Source organism: Pyrus communis, chromosome 14 (assembly GCF_041283825.1).
Source record: "Pyrus communis isolate YQ-2024b chromosome 14, ASM4128382v1, whole genome shotgun sequence".
Classification (NCBI taxonomy): Eukaryota; Viridiplantae; Streptophyta; class Magnoliopsida; order Rosales; family Rosaceae; genus Pyrus; species Pyrus communis.
Window position 1 is genome coordinate 18,980,392 of NC_142578.1, and position 15,545 is coordinate 18,995,936.

General features: G+C 39.4%; 1 pseudogene; it reads left to right on the top strand.

Annotated features, from left to right (window-relative positions):
* Positions 1–9,020: 9,020 nt before the first annotated feature.
* LOC137712174 (cation/H(+) antiporter 4 pseudogene) lies at positions 9,021–12,017 on the top strand (annotated as a pseudogene).
* Positions 12,018–15,545: the final 3,528 nt, after the last annotated feature.

Here is a 15,545-nt window from a genome sequence, read left to right on the forward strand (position 1 = left end):
TCCCCTACTTCCATACATCCATCCTAACCTCCATACACCACCATAACCCCTTGCCGCACCACCATATATACCTAAAACCATCCAAAAACCAGAAAATCGTCCACAAACTCACCATAGACCCTTGTGTCGTGACCTAGCAAGGAGGAGGAGAAGGAAGACCAAGCCTTGGGCGTTTGTGCATTCAAGTTGGAGTGTTGGACGTTTCTAGGTGTAATCTATCCTTTATTGTTAATGTTTAAATCTATATTGCTTTGTTTTGTCATGAACATGAGAGGCTAAACTCGTTTTAGCCTAGGGATGCTTTGAAACCATGATTACATTTATAATATGAGTTGATTAATTCCAGTTGTGATTTCATAAATTGTGAATGCAATTTACTTAACCGTTTGATGGATAACTTATTCTTGTATGTTTATTAGGGAGGCCTACTTAATTTGCATGCTTGAATGTGGGGCTAGAATATAAGGGTGTTTCACATAATCGTCACAAATTTATATTCATAAGTAGTTAAGGTTGTTTTCACAATCATGTTAAGTAAATTCCTAGCATGCGTATCATGATGTCATAGTTACAAGTGCTTTGTCAATACTTATGGTTTCCATTGAACGTAATGATCTTTAACCGTATCTCTATTATGATGTCATGTAGGGGACTTTTTGAAGAATGCTTTGGGTTGTCGTATGATGTCATCCAATCCACTAACTTAAGGGAAATCTGAGGGTTAATTAGTGATGTCACGGTTAATCTGGGGTGTTGAGGTTCATGGTTTATTGGAAAAGCAACTGGAAATCAATTTATGTTAGAAAGTATCATGTGTGGAGAAGTATCCTTTGGCTATCCCATCATCCATTAGTTTTTCTTATTTTCGTCCAAAATCTGTTTTAAAGTTTTAAGTCACTTGTTTTCTTTTAAATTCGTCCAAAATCAAAACCCCCTTTCTTATTTGTTCCAAATCTGTCCAAAAGAGTCTTTTTGAGTCTTTAGAGTCAAAACCAAGTGTATTTTCGTCCAAATTAAGTCATAGAGTCTAAATTGAGTCTTTTTGGTTGTTTTGAGTCTTGAAAGTTTGTTTTGAGTCATATAAGTTAGTAAGAGTCTTGTGAGTCTATTTAAAGTGTTTTAAAACATATTTTCACATCTTTGAGTCAATTTTCATTAGATTAGCAATCCCTCCTAATCCCCGGCCTAGAACGATCCCTACTTATATCTATACTACAATTGTCGAAAAGAGGGTTTAATTTGTGTGCTTATATATTTCGCATCACCGCTTCAGCCATGAGTATTCTCGCTGCGCTGAGGCAAATGACAAGACTGCTCTTAAAGCCTTCATGGCAGGCCTACGTGACTATTTCTTCAAGTACATGATCAATGCTAACACTTGGAAGACTTACTCTGAGGTGATGGCACATGCTTACAACCATACCTCCGTCGAGGCAAGGACATATCAAGGGAAACTCCCTACAACCATCCCTTATCAGCAAATGGGGAATGGAAGCTAGATCTAACCGAATGAGAAGACGTCAACCTTCCAAATGGCAGTGACGCTTCCCCCTGCCTACCTAATACCTCGCTAAGTCAACAGGCGTATCATTCTCAGGGCAAGAGGAAAATTTTCCATCCTCACCAGTCTCATTTTAATAAAAAGAGTAAGGGGCACTATCGCGATAACCAAGGGTATCGCTATGATAATGCCCGCCCCTAGGCAGTCAACGCAGTGGGCCAAACACATGTCAAGAAAGGTCCTACCCCAAGGTATGAGACATACACACCTTTGAACGCCCCATGCACGACCATTTACCCCAGTATAACTCATTTGATACTGAAGCCAAGGCCGATGGAGCTAGATTACAAGTCCACGAAGCACATAGGCATGTTTTGTGGTTACCACGAGTATAATGGCCATGACGGCGAGAAATGTATCATCCTCCGTGATCAGAAGCTTTGGCACGTGAAGGAAAAATTGATCAATTCCTTCTTCACCCTCCCAGGGATAACCGCAACCAACGCCAACTGAATGTGATATATTCCATAAGCCATGGCACACCCATATCTGAATCTTCCAATAGGGCCATGAAAAGTAATGAACGAACTTTGAGGTCTGGCCACCAAGTGTTTCATGTGGAAGACATCAGGTGAGGCAAGTATCAAAAGCCTAACTGGGATCTAATATGTTTCTACCCTGAGGAAGAAAGAGGTTTCATCTATCCACACAATGACCCACTGGTCGTAAAGGCTCATATAGCCAACTTTGACGTACGATGAATCCTGGTAAACACAGGGGCGTCGGTCAATATCATGTTTGCTGAAGCTTTCAAAACACTTAATGTAGCTGAGCACTTGCTCGATCACTCAGTTTCTCCTCTGATAAGCTTCTCCGGTGATATCGTGAAACCTTTAGGGAGCATACACTTACCCTTCACCATTGGCATAGGCCCTTACACAATCACCATCACCACTAACTTCTTGGTGGTTGACTGCCCAACGGCATACAATGTCATCTTTGGGCGCACATGCATCAATGATCTCAAGGCCATGATATCTACACATATGTTGTTGATGAAATTTCCAACCTCTCATGGCAACGGTTACATCAGAGGAGATCAACTTAGTGCACGATCATGTTACAACACTTCAGTCAAGTAACAACACTTACATGTACCCAAAGAAACACTTTCTATACATGACCAAGTTATAAAGACCAGCTCGGACAAAGCCAACTTGGATCTTCACGGTGGTAACAGTCAACCCAACGATCCTCGAGATGACTCTTTCACCCAACAAGCACAACCTGCTGAAGAGTTAGAGAATGTCTCTATCTCAAAAGATTATCCGGACCGCATAGTGAAGATTGGCATCACTTTGTCACCACCCATTCGGTTGGCATTGATCTTTTTTTTGCTAGAGAACACTGAAGTCTTCCCCTGGTCATACGAAGATATGCCAGGCATCTCTCCCGATATCATTTGTCATCGCTTGAGTATTGATCCCAAGACCAAGTCGGTGAGACAGAAGCGAAGATCTTATGATGATGAATGATATGCGGCAATGAAGGCAGAAGTTGAAAAACTCAAAAGCATAGGCTTCATCCGTGAAGTCAATTATCCAACGTGGGTAGCAAATGTGGTCCTTGTTAAGAAAAATCCGACCAAGGAAAGTCTCTTGCTTCAAAAGATCTTGTGGAGAATGTGGGTCGACTACACCGACTTAAACAAATGATGCTCGAAGGATAGTTTTCCCCTTCCTCTCATTGATAGACTTATAGACTCTATAGCAGGGTGTGAATTCTTAAGCTTCATGGATGCTTACTCAGGGTACAACCAAATCCTCATGAACACTTTGGACCAAAAATACATGGCCTTCACTACTAACAAAGGACTATATTGTTATAAAATCATGCCATTTGGCTTAAATAATGCAGGGGCGACTTATCAAAGATTAGTCAATTCAATGTTCACTGAACAGATTGGAAAAAACATGGAAGTTTATGTTGATGATATGTTAGTCAAAAGCAAACATGCTGACCAACACATCACTAACTTGTCTGAAACCTTTTCCATCCTGAAGAAGTATCGAATGAGGTTGAACCCCAACAAATGCGCTTTCGGTATGGGCTCTGCAAAATTCTTGGGCTTCATGATTAGCTAACGAGGCATTGAAGCTAACCCCGAGAAGATCAAAGCAATCATGGATATGAAAGAACCAGAACCTCAAAAAACATCCAGAGCCTTACTGGCAAAGTGGCAACCTTGACCAGGTTCATCTCTAAGGCCACAGACAAATGCGCTCATTTTTTCAAAGCACTTAAAGGAAGTAAGAAGTATATTATGTGGACTGATGAATGTGCCGAAGCATTTAAGAACCTCAAGGAGTACATGAGTAAAGCCCATTTGCTTTCCAAACTTGAAGTTGACGACACCCTAATTGTCTGTCTATCTGTCTCGGCTTCAGCAATTAGTTCTGTCTTCATTTGTGGGGATGGTAGTATCGAACAACCTGTCTACTACGCTAGCAAGGCTCTACAAGATGCGGAGACACGATACTCCAACATTAAGAAATTAGCTCTAGCATTAGTCATGTATGCTTAGAAACTTCGCCCTTACTTCTAAGCATACTCTATCATCGTGCTTACCAATCACCCATTTCGATAAATACTTCAGAGTCCTGACACTTCGGGGAATTCTGAACCGAGCGTCAAAATTCTGACCAGCATGGTCCTCACTTTAGATATTTTACAGCAATTTCGAAGTGTCATCTCTAGGTCCCGATGAACAATTTCAACTCTCTTCTCAAGGAAGAACTCTTGGGCAATGAGTTGGGGACTTGTTAACGTAAGGTTCTTTCTAACCCCAACAAGCCCACTAGAAAAAAATAGCCGAAGGAATGCAGGCCCAAAAGAATACAGACCCAAAGGAACACGATTACAAAGGAAAGGCAAAACCAAGTGCTTTAGGGAGCCTATGACCTCTCAATATCTTATTAGTAGTCAAGCCGAGCGTTTTCCCATAAAGCGCCTCCTGAGCACCAAAAGGAAAGTTGGCTACTCACAGCTTTAAGCAATGGGGTCCTAAGAATCGACTGAGTAGGTTTAGTTAGATGTCAACTCTAGGCCGTGTGGTAGCCAAATAAGGCAACAAATGCAACTTCTTCTTTTTGAGGCACAACTTTTTCTCTTTGGCGCACTAGCTCTATCACCAACTGCTGCAACCTAAAAGATGTCCCGGTTGGAGAATGAGAGCTAGATGAAGAAAAAGTCTCCTCGAGGTCCAGAACCGGACTTGCTCCTAAGCTGCAAAATTCTTCTCTTTTCTGTCGACCATCCTTGTCCATCAGTAACTATAGAGACACCTTAGCATCAAGTATCAACTTTTCCATTGATATGTTTGGTTGTTGCGGAAGAAAGGTTGGTGAGGTACTTGTCCTTCTTTTGCAACATAAAAGCTTACAAAAAAGCAACATAAAAGCTTACAAAAAAAAAAAAAAAATTAAGATTATCTATCATAATTTAAATAATTTTTAGTGTAATAAAATTTGAATTTAAAATGTAAAACGGAATACTTACATAAATGTCATCAACGACCTAGTTGCCATGACTGGCATGCATATCCTCAAGCTCCCCTTCATGGGAAATGCGAACCCTTTGCACATTGTTTCTTAACCTAGTAAGAAATGGGTTGAGAACCATAGTGATGAAGGTACGGCTTCGCTTCCCGGTTACCCTTGCTTGCTGCCACAAAGATATGTCGTCTTCGACTTTGAGGACGTCTGCCAGAGCAGGTCACCATCTTTGATGCATCAGAAGTACTGAGCCCGACTATCGACTCGGTAATGATCACCTGGGTGGTGCTGGGTACCCCTTTGAACCCTAAGCAGAGGCATAGCAGTGGCCAATAGTGATCAACTGCGATGACATCTATGTAAAATAAAATACAATAATTTCTACAAATTAATTTCTTTGTACAAATTTAATTTCTTTTCTACAAATTTAATTTCTTTTCTAAAATTTTAAATTCTTTCCCAAAGATTTAATTTCTTTCCTACTATTTCCACAATATTACCTATTCCCTATTTCCACAATATTCACTATTTTCACAAAAATCACAATATTCACTATGTTCACCATATTACTTACTCTCTATTTTCACAAAAATCATAATATTCACAAAAGTCACAAATATGCACAATCTTATATATTCACAAATCCTACCAATATTCATAAATATTCACAAATTCACAAACTCACAAATCCTACAAATATTCATAAATATTTACAAATTTACAAATCCTCCAAATATTCACAAAAATCACTATATTCTCTATTTTCACAAACCACATAAGCCCACCATCCCCATCCTCCTAAACTCCCTAAACCCACCCTTGTAACCACCCACCCCGTCCTTCGTCCACCACCCCACACCGTCCCCCACAGCCCACTACCGTACATCCACCCCGCCCCCACATTGTCCTTCGTCAGGCAACCCTTTATCCTAGTGGCAAATTTTTCTGACAAAAATTTTTAGGTTGGCCTGACAAATTTTAGTAGTGTTGCTCAACGATATGTTTACCCAATGACTTGTACCTAATTCGTCGGGCAAATGTAAAAAGTTTTTTTTCCCCTTACTTTTCTAATTTAATTTCAAGGCTTATTTTTAGTTACGCCTCCTGAAATTTCATTTTGATATTACTTTGGACCCTGTGACTCAAAAGTCACCATTTTATTATTTGAAATTCAAAGTTCGTTGAACTTTGACTTGTATACTCTCTTTTCTCCTTGGAACTTATAGGTCGCCTCCTAAAATATATGTGGGACTCAACACCTAATAAGACTATGTCACGTGTGCAATAAACTTGATTATAAATCTCTTTTTTGCATTAACATTCAACAAACAGAGAATATTACGTTTAAAAGAAATTGAAGAGATGAAGAAAAAAAAATTGAGTAGCCTAACGGTCCCAAATCAAATCCACATAAGAAATTAAAGATTTAAGGCAACGTGGACCAAATTTTGAGTTTTATAGAGACGACTTTCAAGTTTCATGAGGCAAAATGGGATCAAAATCAAGGAGACAAAGTCAAGCGAACTTTGAGTTTCTGGGAGTGAAGTTGTGACTTTTGAGTTATAGGGAGTAAAGTGAGATTAAAATCCAGTTCCAGGGGGTGTAGCTAAAAATAAGCCTAATTTTAAACACTCTAAAGTTCATCGAATCTGATGATCAGATCAATTCCGTATGTGATTTGCTCTCAATTACCGCATTTCAGAAAAATCATCAATATCAGTGGTCATATAACTGTTAATCGTGATTTTTCGTTTGTACCCATCTAAGAATTTCATTCCCTTGCCTAATCCTTGAATGTTTTTTTTTTTTTTTTTTTTTTTTTTTTGTGATTTTTGGCATATGCTATTTCAGAATTCATACAAACAAGTTTGATAGTTGAATTGTTGAAATTAGTTTCTTAAAATGCGCATCTTGTCCAAATAATAGATTCAACAAACAGTGTCACTTTTGGTGGTACTGTCCGGGCCAAGGACCAACTTCACGTATATGTTCACATGCACCGTTTACATTCACTTTAGATCCAGAGTAAATGCTAATGCATTAGGCAAGTAGGGACTCGTATGCAGTGCTTAGCACTAACTTCATGTGATTGTAGTAATAGAATGTAAATTTACACCCGACCTGTTAATGTAGCTACTTTCTGCATAACTTGTGTGCTTATGTAGTTTAATGACCATTCCTTACTTTATTATAAATGTTGTATACGTACCCCGTATCCTTGATATACTATATTTGTTGGGTACTATACAGTATACCTTAGTAGTAATTTATGTTGAAAACTTTACTTGTTTTACAGTGAAGGGTTACAATTTTCATAAAACAACGATTTTACAAAACTTTAGTTTTAAAGGCCTGCTCACCTCTATTTCTTTGATCTGGATTGTCTACCCTCTCCATCTCATACCCTTCTCATCCCCTCCTATTTCTGTGGTCACGATTAGGTCACGTAAACATTTTATATTGATTTTTTTATAGAAATAATAAGACAAAAAACAATGAGAATATAAAATATTGACGTGACTTAACCGTAACCACAAAAATAAGAAGGAATGAAAAGAGTATGAGATGGAGAGGACAGACAATCCAGATATTTATTTTTCACCCTTATAGGACCTAGGTTGAGCTTTTGAGGATGAGGAATCTTAGCCTTAGCTGACATGTACTTCTGTCAAAGTTGGCAAACTTTATCTTCTATAATAATATCTATTCTTTCGAGGATGCAAGTGCTTCTACTTTACTGCACGTATGCTCTAACATTGTTATTCTGTAATAACGGTTTCCACCTGCTGACTTGCACACTCTTGTTTTATTTAATTCAAGTTTCATTTATTCGCACTTTATATATCAATTAAACATGATGGTTTCGTCACTTTTTTTGGCGTCAATCATCACATCTAGATGTGAATGTACACGTGAACATTTCGAATTGGAATGTATCAATAATTTTCGTGAAGCTCTCTTTTATATTTATTCTCCATCGTTGTGGATGACATTGATATCAATGAAAATCATCAAGTTTTTTATTTTTTATTTTATTTTATTTTTTTTAATCCCAAAGAAAATCAGCAAGTTATAGTATGGCTTATTAGTATATAGAATTATATAATTTGAACTTTCTTAAGTTCATGGATAGTTTTTAGCAAATTAGGAAGGGAGAAATAAGAGAACGAAACATTAGAAGAGGTAACTCATCAGAGAGAATCAGGTCTCATATTACTCTCGTTGCAAACACCACACTAGTAAGATTGTCAAATCGTAGTAACCAACAATCAAATAAGTCGATGCTTCTGACCTAACTCTTTAAAACAAACAGAAAAATCCCTAGAGTCTAGAAGATATTTTCTTAAAAATAAAATTCTAGAATGTATATAACAAACATTAACCTCAGGAGCTACAAGATATTAATAAAGGGAATAACTAATTAATCCATATTATCAAGAATTTAAATAATATGAGTAGACGTACGTAGATGGCACTTCTTGTTATTTATTTATTTTTTATTCTTTTTTATATAAACCTATATAGCACTTGTTGCTTGCAACAGCATGTGTGGTTATCATTTGTTGAAATCCTTCATGATTCTTACAGCCTTACATACATATCGGAGGATGTTAATACCAATTAACAAGATTAAAGCTAACTAGTGATGAAAACAAACCAACGCGGCAACACTAGCTAGTTATTCGTCATTGCTGCGTGCTACCGTTTAACGTGTAACTTTTGTATATAAATTATGACTACTTGGTGTGCCATAGATGCTTGTTAATTACCATACCATCATTTGATTCATAAATTAATTTTTGAACCAATTCGATCCATCCCTAGCTCGCTTGATAGATCTCCATAATTGATATGTACGTAGATTAGGGTTTAGGCATAATTTGATCTTTCTCTGAAATCTGTCCACCGTACTTTCGCTTCTGTGTGTATAGAGAGAGGTATAGAAAGATACAAATTGCTGAATCATGAAGTCTCTTGAAGATTTGTTGGCGTTAAACGTAACGCGGGACCATCAGGCCCTTGTTTGCATCTCGCTCCCTCCCAACATTCATTCGAGCGGTTATTGGAGAAATTCTAAGGTAGATGATGAGTCACCCTTTTCTGCTTCTCGTCCATTGAGCGTCAAAAAACTCTCAAGTGCTACGTTGTCAGTCCTCGAAGAGCAAATGGCTTTGGCTTTTTTCCTCACCCAGTTCCTTCATCTCGCTCTTAGGAGCTTTGGAATCCCCATCTTTGTCACTCAGATGCTGGTAAGTAGACGTATCATCATCCTACATTCTCGTTTGATCATTTATTCTCTTAGTTTAATTCTAAGCATTTCAAATTTAACTTTATCATAGTTAAAGTTTCTTCTAATTTAATTTTATATATAATTATCCAATATGCTATTGCACGTACGTACGTACGTCGTCTAATTGATTAATTATTAATTGTAAGTAATAATACATACGAGCCTCCAATTTGTTCGAAGAGGGGTCATGATTATCAATATGCATGGTTTTGTTATATTAATAGTACGTACGTGTACGTGTATATGTTTGTGCAGGCAGGTATAATCCTCGGTCCAGGGATGTTGGGGAGCATATGGCCTGGATACGAAAAAGTCATGTACGACATTGTGAGTCAGGACGTAATGGGGACGTTAACGGTGTTGGGTTACTGCATGTTTTTGTTTCTGATGGGAGTGAAAATGGACATCGGCATTGTACTTAGAACAGGGAGGAAGGCCTTGTACACCGGGGCTGGCTCCTTGCTAGTGCCTTTATGCATCGGTCTGTTCACTCTTGGAACCCGAGGTGTTTTTCTTAAGTGGGAGCTAGAGCAAAATGACTTACAGGCCCTTGCATTAGCCGTAGTCGCAAACGCTCAGACTTCATTTACCGTCATTGCCTGCCTCCTCGGGGACCTCAAACTCCTCACTTCGGAACTTGGCCGCTTAGCACTCTCCTCGTCTATTGTGTCTGACATTTTGGGTTTGTCTCTTCGAACTTTTACCAAACTGGTGATGAGCACTGGAAAGGAGGGCGGATTTTTTCGCAACACAATTGCCGTGCTCGGTTATATCCTTGTTGTTTACTTTGGGGCACGCCCTGCTATGTATTGGATCATCAGACAGACGCCCAAAGGCCAGCCTGTTCACAACGGCTACCTTCTTATCATCTTGATTGGGGTCTTATGCTCAGCCCTATTTTCGTTCTATTTTAATCAATATCTTTTCTTTGGCCCTTTCGTTTTGGGCTTAGCTGTCCCGGAAGGACCCCCGCTCGGCTCGTCTCTCGTCAAGTGCTACGATTTCATGGTGTCCGACATTCTTCTTCCACTCTTTGTAACCTCCAATGTGTGGCTCATGAATCCCAAAGACATCAAGTTTAAAGGAAAATTTGCAATTCCTAGTCTTGTCCTCCTCATTGTGTCTACTCTCTCCAAATTTGGAGGCAGTTTATTACCTGCACTTTACTGTGACATGCCTCTAATGGATGCTTTGGGACTCGCTCTCATAATGTGCTGCAAAGGTGTCGTGGACTTGGGCTCCTTGAGCACCGTCACCAAAGATATGGTATCTATCTATCTCTTTGTCTGTCTGTCTGTCTGTCTGTCTAGCTATCTATCTAAGTCTAGAACAATATTGCTACATATTTATACCACATTTATCGACCACATTGCTAATTATCTCTCCAATACATGCATGACTCACCTTAAACACTAATTAAAGAGGTAGTCAGCAATATGGTCCAAATAGCAGCGCTCATTTATATATCATCTTATATTGCCTATTTGCTTTCTATAATGTGCAATGTACTTGGTATATCATCTTATATTGCCTACTTGCTTGTATGCAGCCTTTGAATGAAGAGATTTATGCCATTAACGTACTTGGTATCCTAATGATCGCATGCGTTGTGTCATTGCTTTTGAAACACTTCAACATATCCTCAAAGAAGTATGGAGGATATGAGCAAAGAAACGTAGCGTGTTTGAAACCCAACTCAGAGCTCCGCATACTTGCATGCATTCACAAGCAAAACAACATTTCAGCCGTCATCAATTTTTTGGATGCCTGCTGTCCAACTAAAGAGAGCCCCATTTCCCTTTATGTCCTTCACCTCATTGAGATGTTTGGCCAAGCTGCCCCTATCTTCATTTCCCACAGAATGCAAACCAAGACACTCTCCAATTGCTCGTACTCGGAGGACATGCTTCTTGCTTTCCTTCAGTTCGAGCGGGACTTCAGTGAAGCAGTGACCGTACAACCTTTCACAGCCATTTCTCCAACCAAATCAATGCATGAGGATACATGCACCCTTGCACTTGACCGAGCCACGTCTCTCATAATACTCCCCTTCCATCGACACTGGACTCTTGATGGCTCCATCAAGTCCGATGATAGGGCTATAAGGTCTTTAAATATCAGTGTTCTCGAAAGAGCACCATGTTCTGTTGGGATTCTTATCAACCGTGGACCTCTAAGACAATTAGCACTGGAAAAAAACTCATCATCAGAAGCAGTACAATACAAAGTCGCCTTGATCTTCTTGGGAGGCGAAGACGATAGGGAGGCATTAGCCTTAACACTAAGGATGGCAGCGGATCCAAGCATCAGCCTGACCGTCTTTTATCTCACAACCTCGAGAGACTGTGAGGCCACTAACTGGGATAGGATAGTTGATTTGCAGAGCTTAAGAGAGTATAGGGAAGGCTTTGTTCATGCTTGCGGATCAGCATTTTATGTAGAGAAGATTGCAAAAAATGGACCCGAAACGGTGGCAATACTTCGGAGTATTTTGAACGAATACGACCTTTTCGTTGTTGGAAGAAGAAAACATTGGGAAAGTCCTCAAACTTCAGGGCTTGATGAATGGAGTGAATTCCCGGAGCTTGGTATTATTGGGGACATGCTTGCCTCGGACGACTTCTGGTGCAGATCTTCAATCTTTGTGGTGCAACAACAACAAACCACATAGTCAGTCTTCAATTTCCCAGCAAAAGCGCACGATTTTAATTCCAAGTAGTGGATTACTCTGGTGTGTGTGTTCTTATTGTTCAATCCACTACGTTCTGAGTTCAATTCTCTTAGCCTAGTTTAGAAGAGAAATATCGAATGTATTAAAATGGAAAGAAAAAAAAAATCAGTAATCAAACAAAAACGCTAGGTCACGGTGGTGGATCTAATTAGTATATGTGAACATTCTGGCTCCAGTGCTTCACACTTCCAATTTTGGGGATTAAGATTTATAGTATTCCTTTTGTTGTTGTTGTTGTTCTTTTTTTTTGGGCAGTAACTCTCCAATTGTTTTTTTAGTTTTTCCTGTCACAATCCAATATCATAACTACGGTGAAATCACACACATGTTTATCGTGAAAATCGAAGAAAATGGAGAACTGAAGAAAATGAAAGGAAGCAGAGAAAAGAAAGACAGAATCTTGTAGAACAAGCTGATGTATTCTTCAGTAAAATGAGTAGTTACAAATTACACAGATGTGCAACTATTTAGCAGCTGTCAATCTTCGTGACTAAGATAAGTACCTAGCTGACATGTACAGGATAGGAATATAACACACATGTATGCTGACATGTACAATACTCTCTGTTAATATGTACAAGCAAGGTTCTATAGACACAAAGCGCTAGTCGGGTGACAGGCTAGGGCCTAGGCGGCTAGGCAAGGTTTAGACGGGTGCATAGACGGACTAGGTGGATAAGTAACTTTATTATAGATCATATAAATAAGTACCTACTTAAAAATACGTAATTGTGTTGGAATACATAAATTGCAAAATAAAATGATATATAAATTATAAGTACCAAAGCATATTGATAACATGGGGAACAAGCATATAATGAGTGTTCATCCAAATATTCAACAAGTTTAGGCAGTCTAGGCGGGTTCAAGCGGTCTAGGCGGGCACCTAGGCTGGCTAGGTAGATGCTTATATGGCCTAGGCGCTCTTTCTTAACACTACTAGAAAATCTAATTTTGCCGACGAATTTTAAGCCTACAAAATTTATTTTGTCGGTAAAAAAGTTTTTACCCGACGAATTTTTTGGTTTATCAAGGTTAAGGTTTTGGCAAGGACTTCTCCCAACGACTTAAGGTTATAGCCAACAAAATATTTTGTCGGCGAAGAAGTTGTTAGCTGTAACAACTCATCCCCAATTATTACGATTTTATAATGTGAAATTTCAAAAATGCCCTTAGAGACAAAGTGTTGACTTTTGTTGACTGCTATGTCATGTCACGTAAGGTTCATTTTCTTGGTGTATTCCCGTAGTACTCGTCGCTACGGATGCATGGGCGCAAACGGATTGTGATTTGGAATTATAACAAAGAAGATATTAATGTTTAAAGTCAGGGGCATTTTAGTAAGTTAGTTATTTTCTGGAATGCTCCAGATTTTTGGAGCAAAATCTGGTGGAACCACGTGTGTGGCCCAGATTAAAAGAAAGAAAGATGGTTGGTGGAGATGGAAGATAAAGGAGAGAAAGGAGAGAAGAACCGAACCAATGGGAAAAGAGGAAAGGAGGACGAATGAGAGAAGGTGAAAAGGAGAGGAACTCGCTGGGTTCCCCATTAACCCACGACTCGACCGGGTTCCACCATCTTTTTTGGCGGTTTCCGTCGGTTTTTCCGTCAAATCGTCTCTACCCACCACCTAAGAAACCTTCCATGACCTCCCATCTTCCATTTCCAATCAAATTTCACTAGATTTTGCCTTGATTTCGAGAAGAATGGAACCTGTGGGTTTCGGGGTGCATGGCGAAAATCCAATGATCGTGAAGCTAACTCCATCAACCACCACTACCAATGGACTCCCCTCAATCTCAGGAGCAAAGCCCAAGCCTTGGAGGAGGCATCTGAGTTTGTTTGGAGACGAATCAACAACTAACCAATTTTAAGGGTTTCCAGTGGGTTTGGATGAAATTGGGACATTTCCCAGCCAAATTAGCCTTAGTCACAAGTATGAAGGTTGCTCTATTCACTGAGATATTCATTTTTGTGATGTTTGAGAATTTTTAGAAATAGTTGAATTTTCCGGTGAGTCAGGGTGGCCGATCGCCACCTGCGGCAGCGCGGGGGCTGAGACGTCCCCCTGACATTCCTAGGCTAAATTTGAATACCCTGATTCCATTGGTGAAGTCTAATTGGCGAATTTCCGTCGTTTGAACTTAGTTCCATTAAGGTCTGCCACTTGATTATTATAGCAATCGATGATCCGACCGTTGAATCATCACCAAACTTTGATACCTTATAATACGTAATATTTGAGAATATTAGAAACTTACGGATCGGGAATCCGACTTACGGATCTTCCCGATTGGGATATGTAATTTATATGTTATATTGATAAGAATTCTAAGACATGATTCGATAATTGATCTAGGCACCGATCGTTCGTGACGCCTTGATGTTTGTGCTAGGGAGTTGTAGCGCGGACTCCAGGTGAGTAGGCTTTTGGTTTTCTATATATATATATATACACACACACACACACACGTATATATGCTTTACATTTTCCAAGAAACTGTTTTGAAATGAGCGTATTCTTTTAAATGCCATGTCATGCTTGTATTTCATTTTATTATATGCATTGGTATGTATATGCATATTGTTGTATGACGTTGCAGAGGCCAGGTAAGTGTCAGGTGAGTACTGTATGATGTTAGTGGTTGCATTGGTTATGGTTATACGTAGAGGCATGTAGAGCTCATTATCCTGCACCCCGGTGTTAATGTGGCCAGGGCACAGTCCTTCACGTGATGTTCACCTCCTGCACCGCACGCTCACCTTGGATCCAAGTTTGGTGCACAGCCCTATCGTACAGACCACATTAGATGGTTTCAACTCGTAAGTGACTGCGATTATTCGCACAACCTTTACGTGATCGTAGCACTTGAGCGTACTTATTTACACCCAATCCTACCGTACAGACCACATTAGGTGGTTCCGACTCATGTGCAGGAATTGGCTAATGAGCTATAAGTTCAGCTGTACAGGTCACGTTAGGTGACTCCAGCTGGCATATCATTTTACATTGATTTATTTCACTTGGCTTACTTATTTTATTGCTGAAATACTTGACATGGCATATACTCGGTTTTCACTACTCTCGAGCATGATTTCTATATACGTATGTATTATTATTTTTTGGAAAATTATACGGGTTCTACGGCGAGGGGTTATAACGTTTTCAAAAGGTTTTTATTAAAAACTTTATTTTCAGGCTCACTCACCCTTGTTTTTGCGCCCCTCTAGGTTTTAGCTATTGAAGGTTCGTATTGACGAGGATTCTTAGCAAATCTCAGTATAGGTGGTTACCTCTGAGGGTATGATCCTTACCCACACTACTGTACTTTACTTATGCTTTGACGTCACGTGTGAAATGGGTTCATTCCCGCTCACAGCGCACACTTGTCTTTAGGTACTTTTAGGTTTAAAGTTATTTACATTTTTCACATCACTATACCTTATGGCTTTGTCACCTTCCAAGTG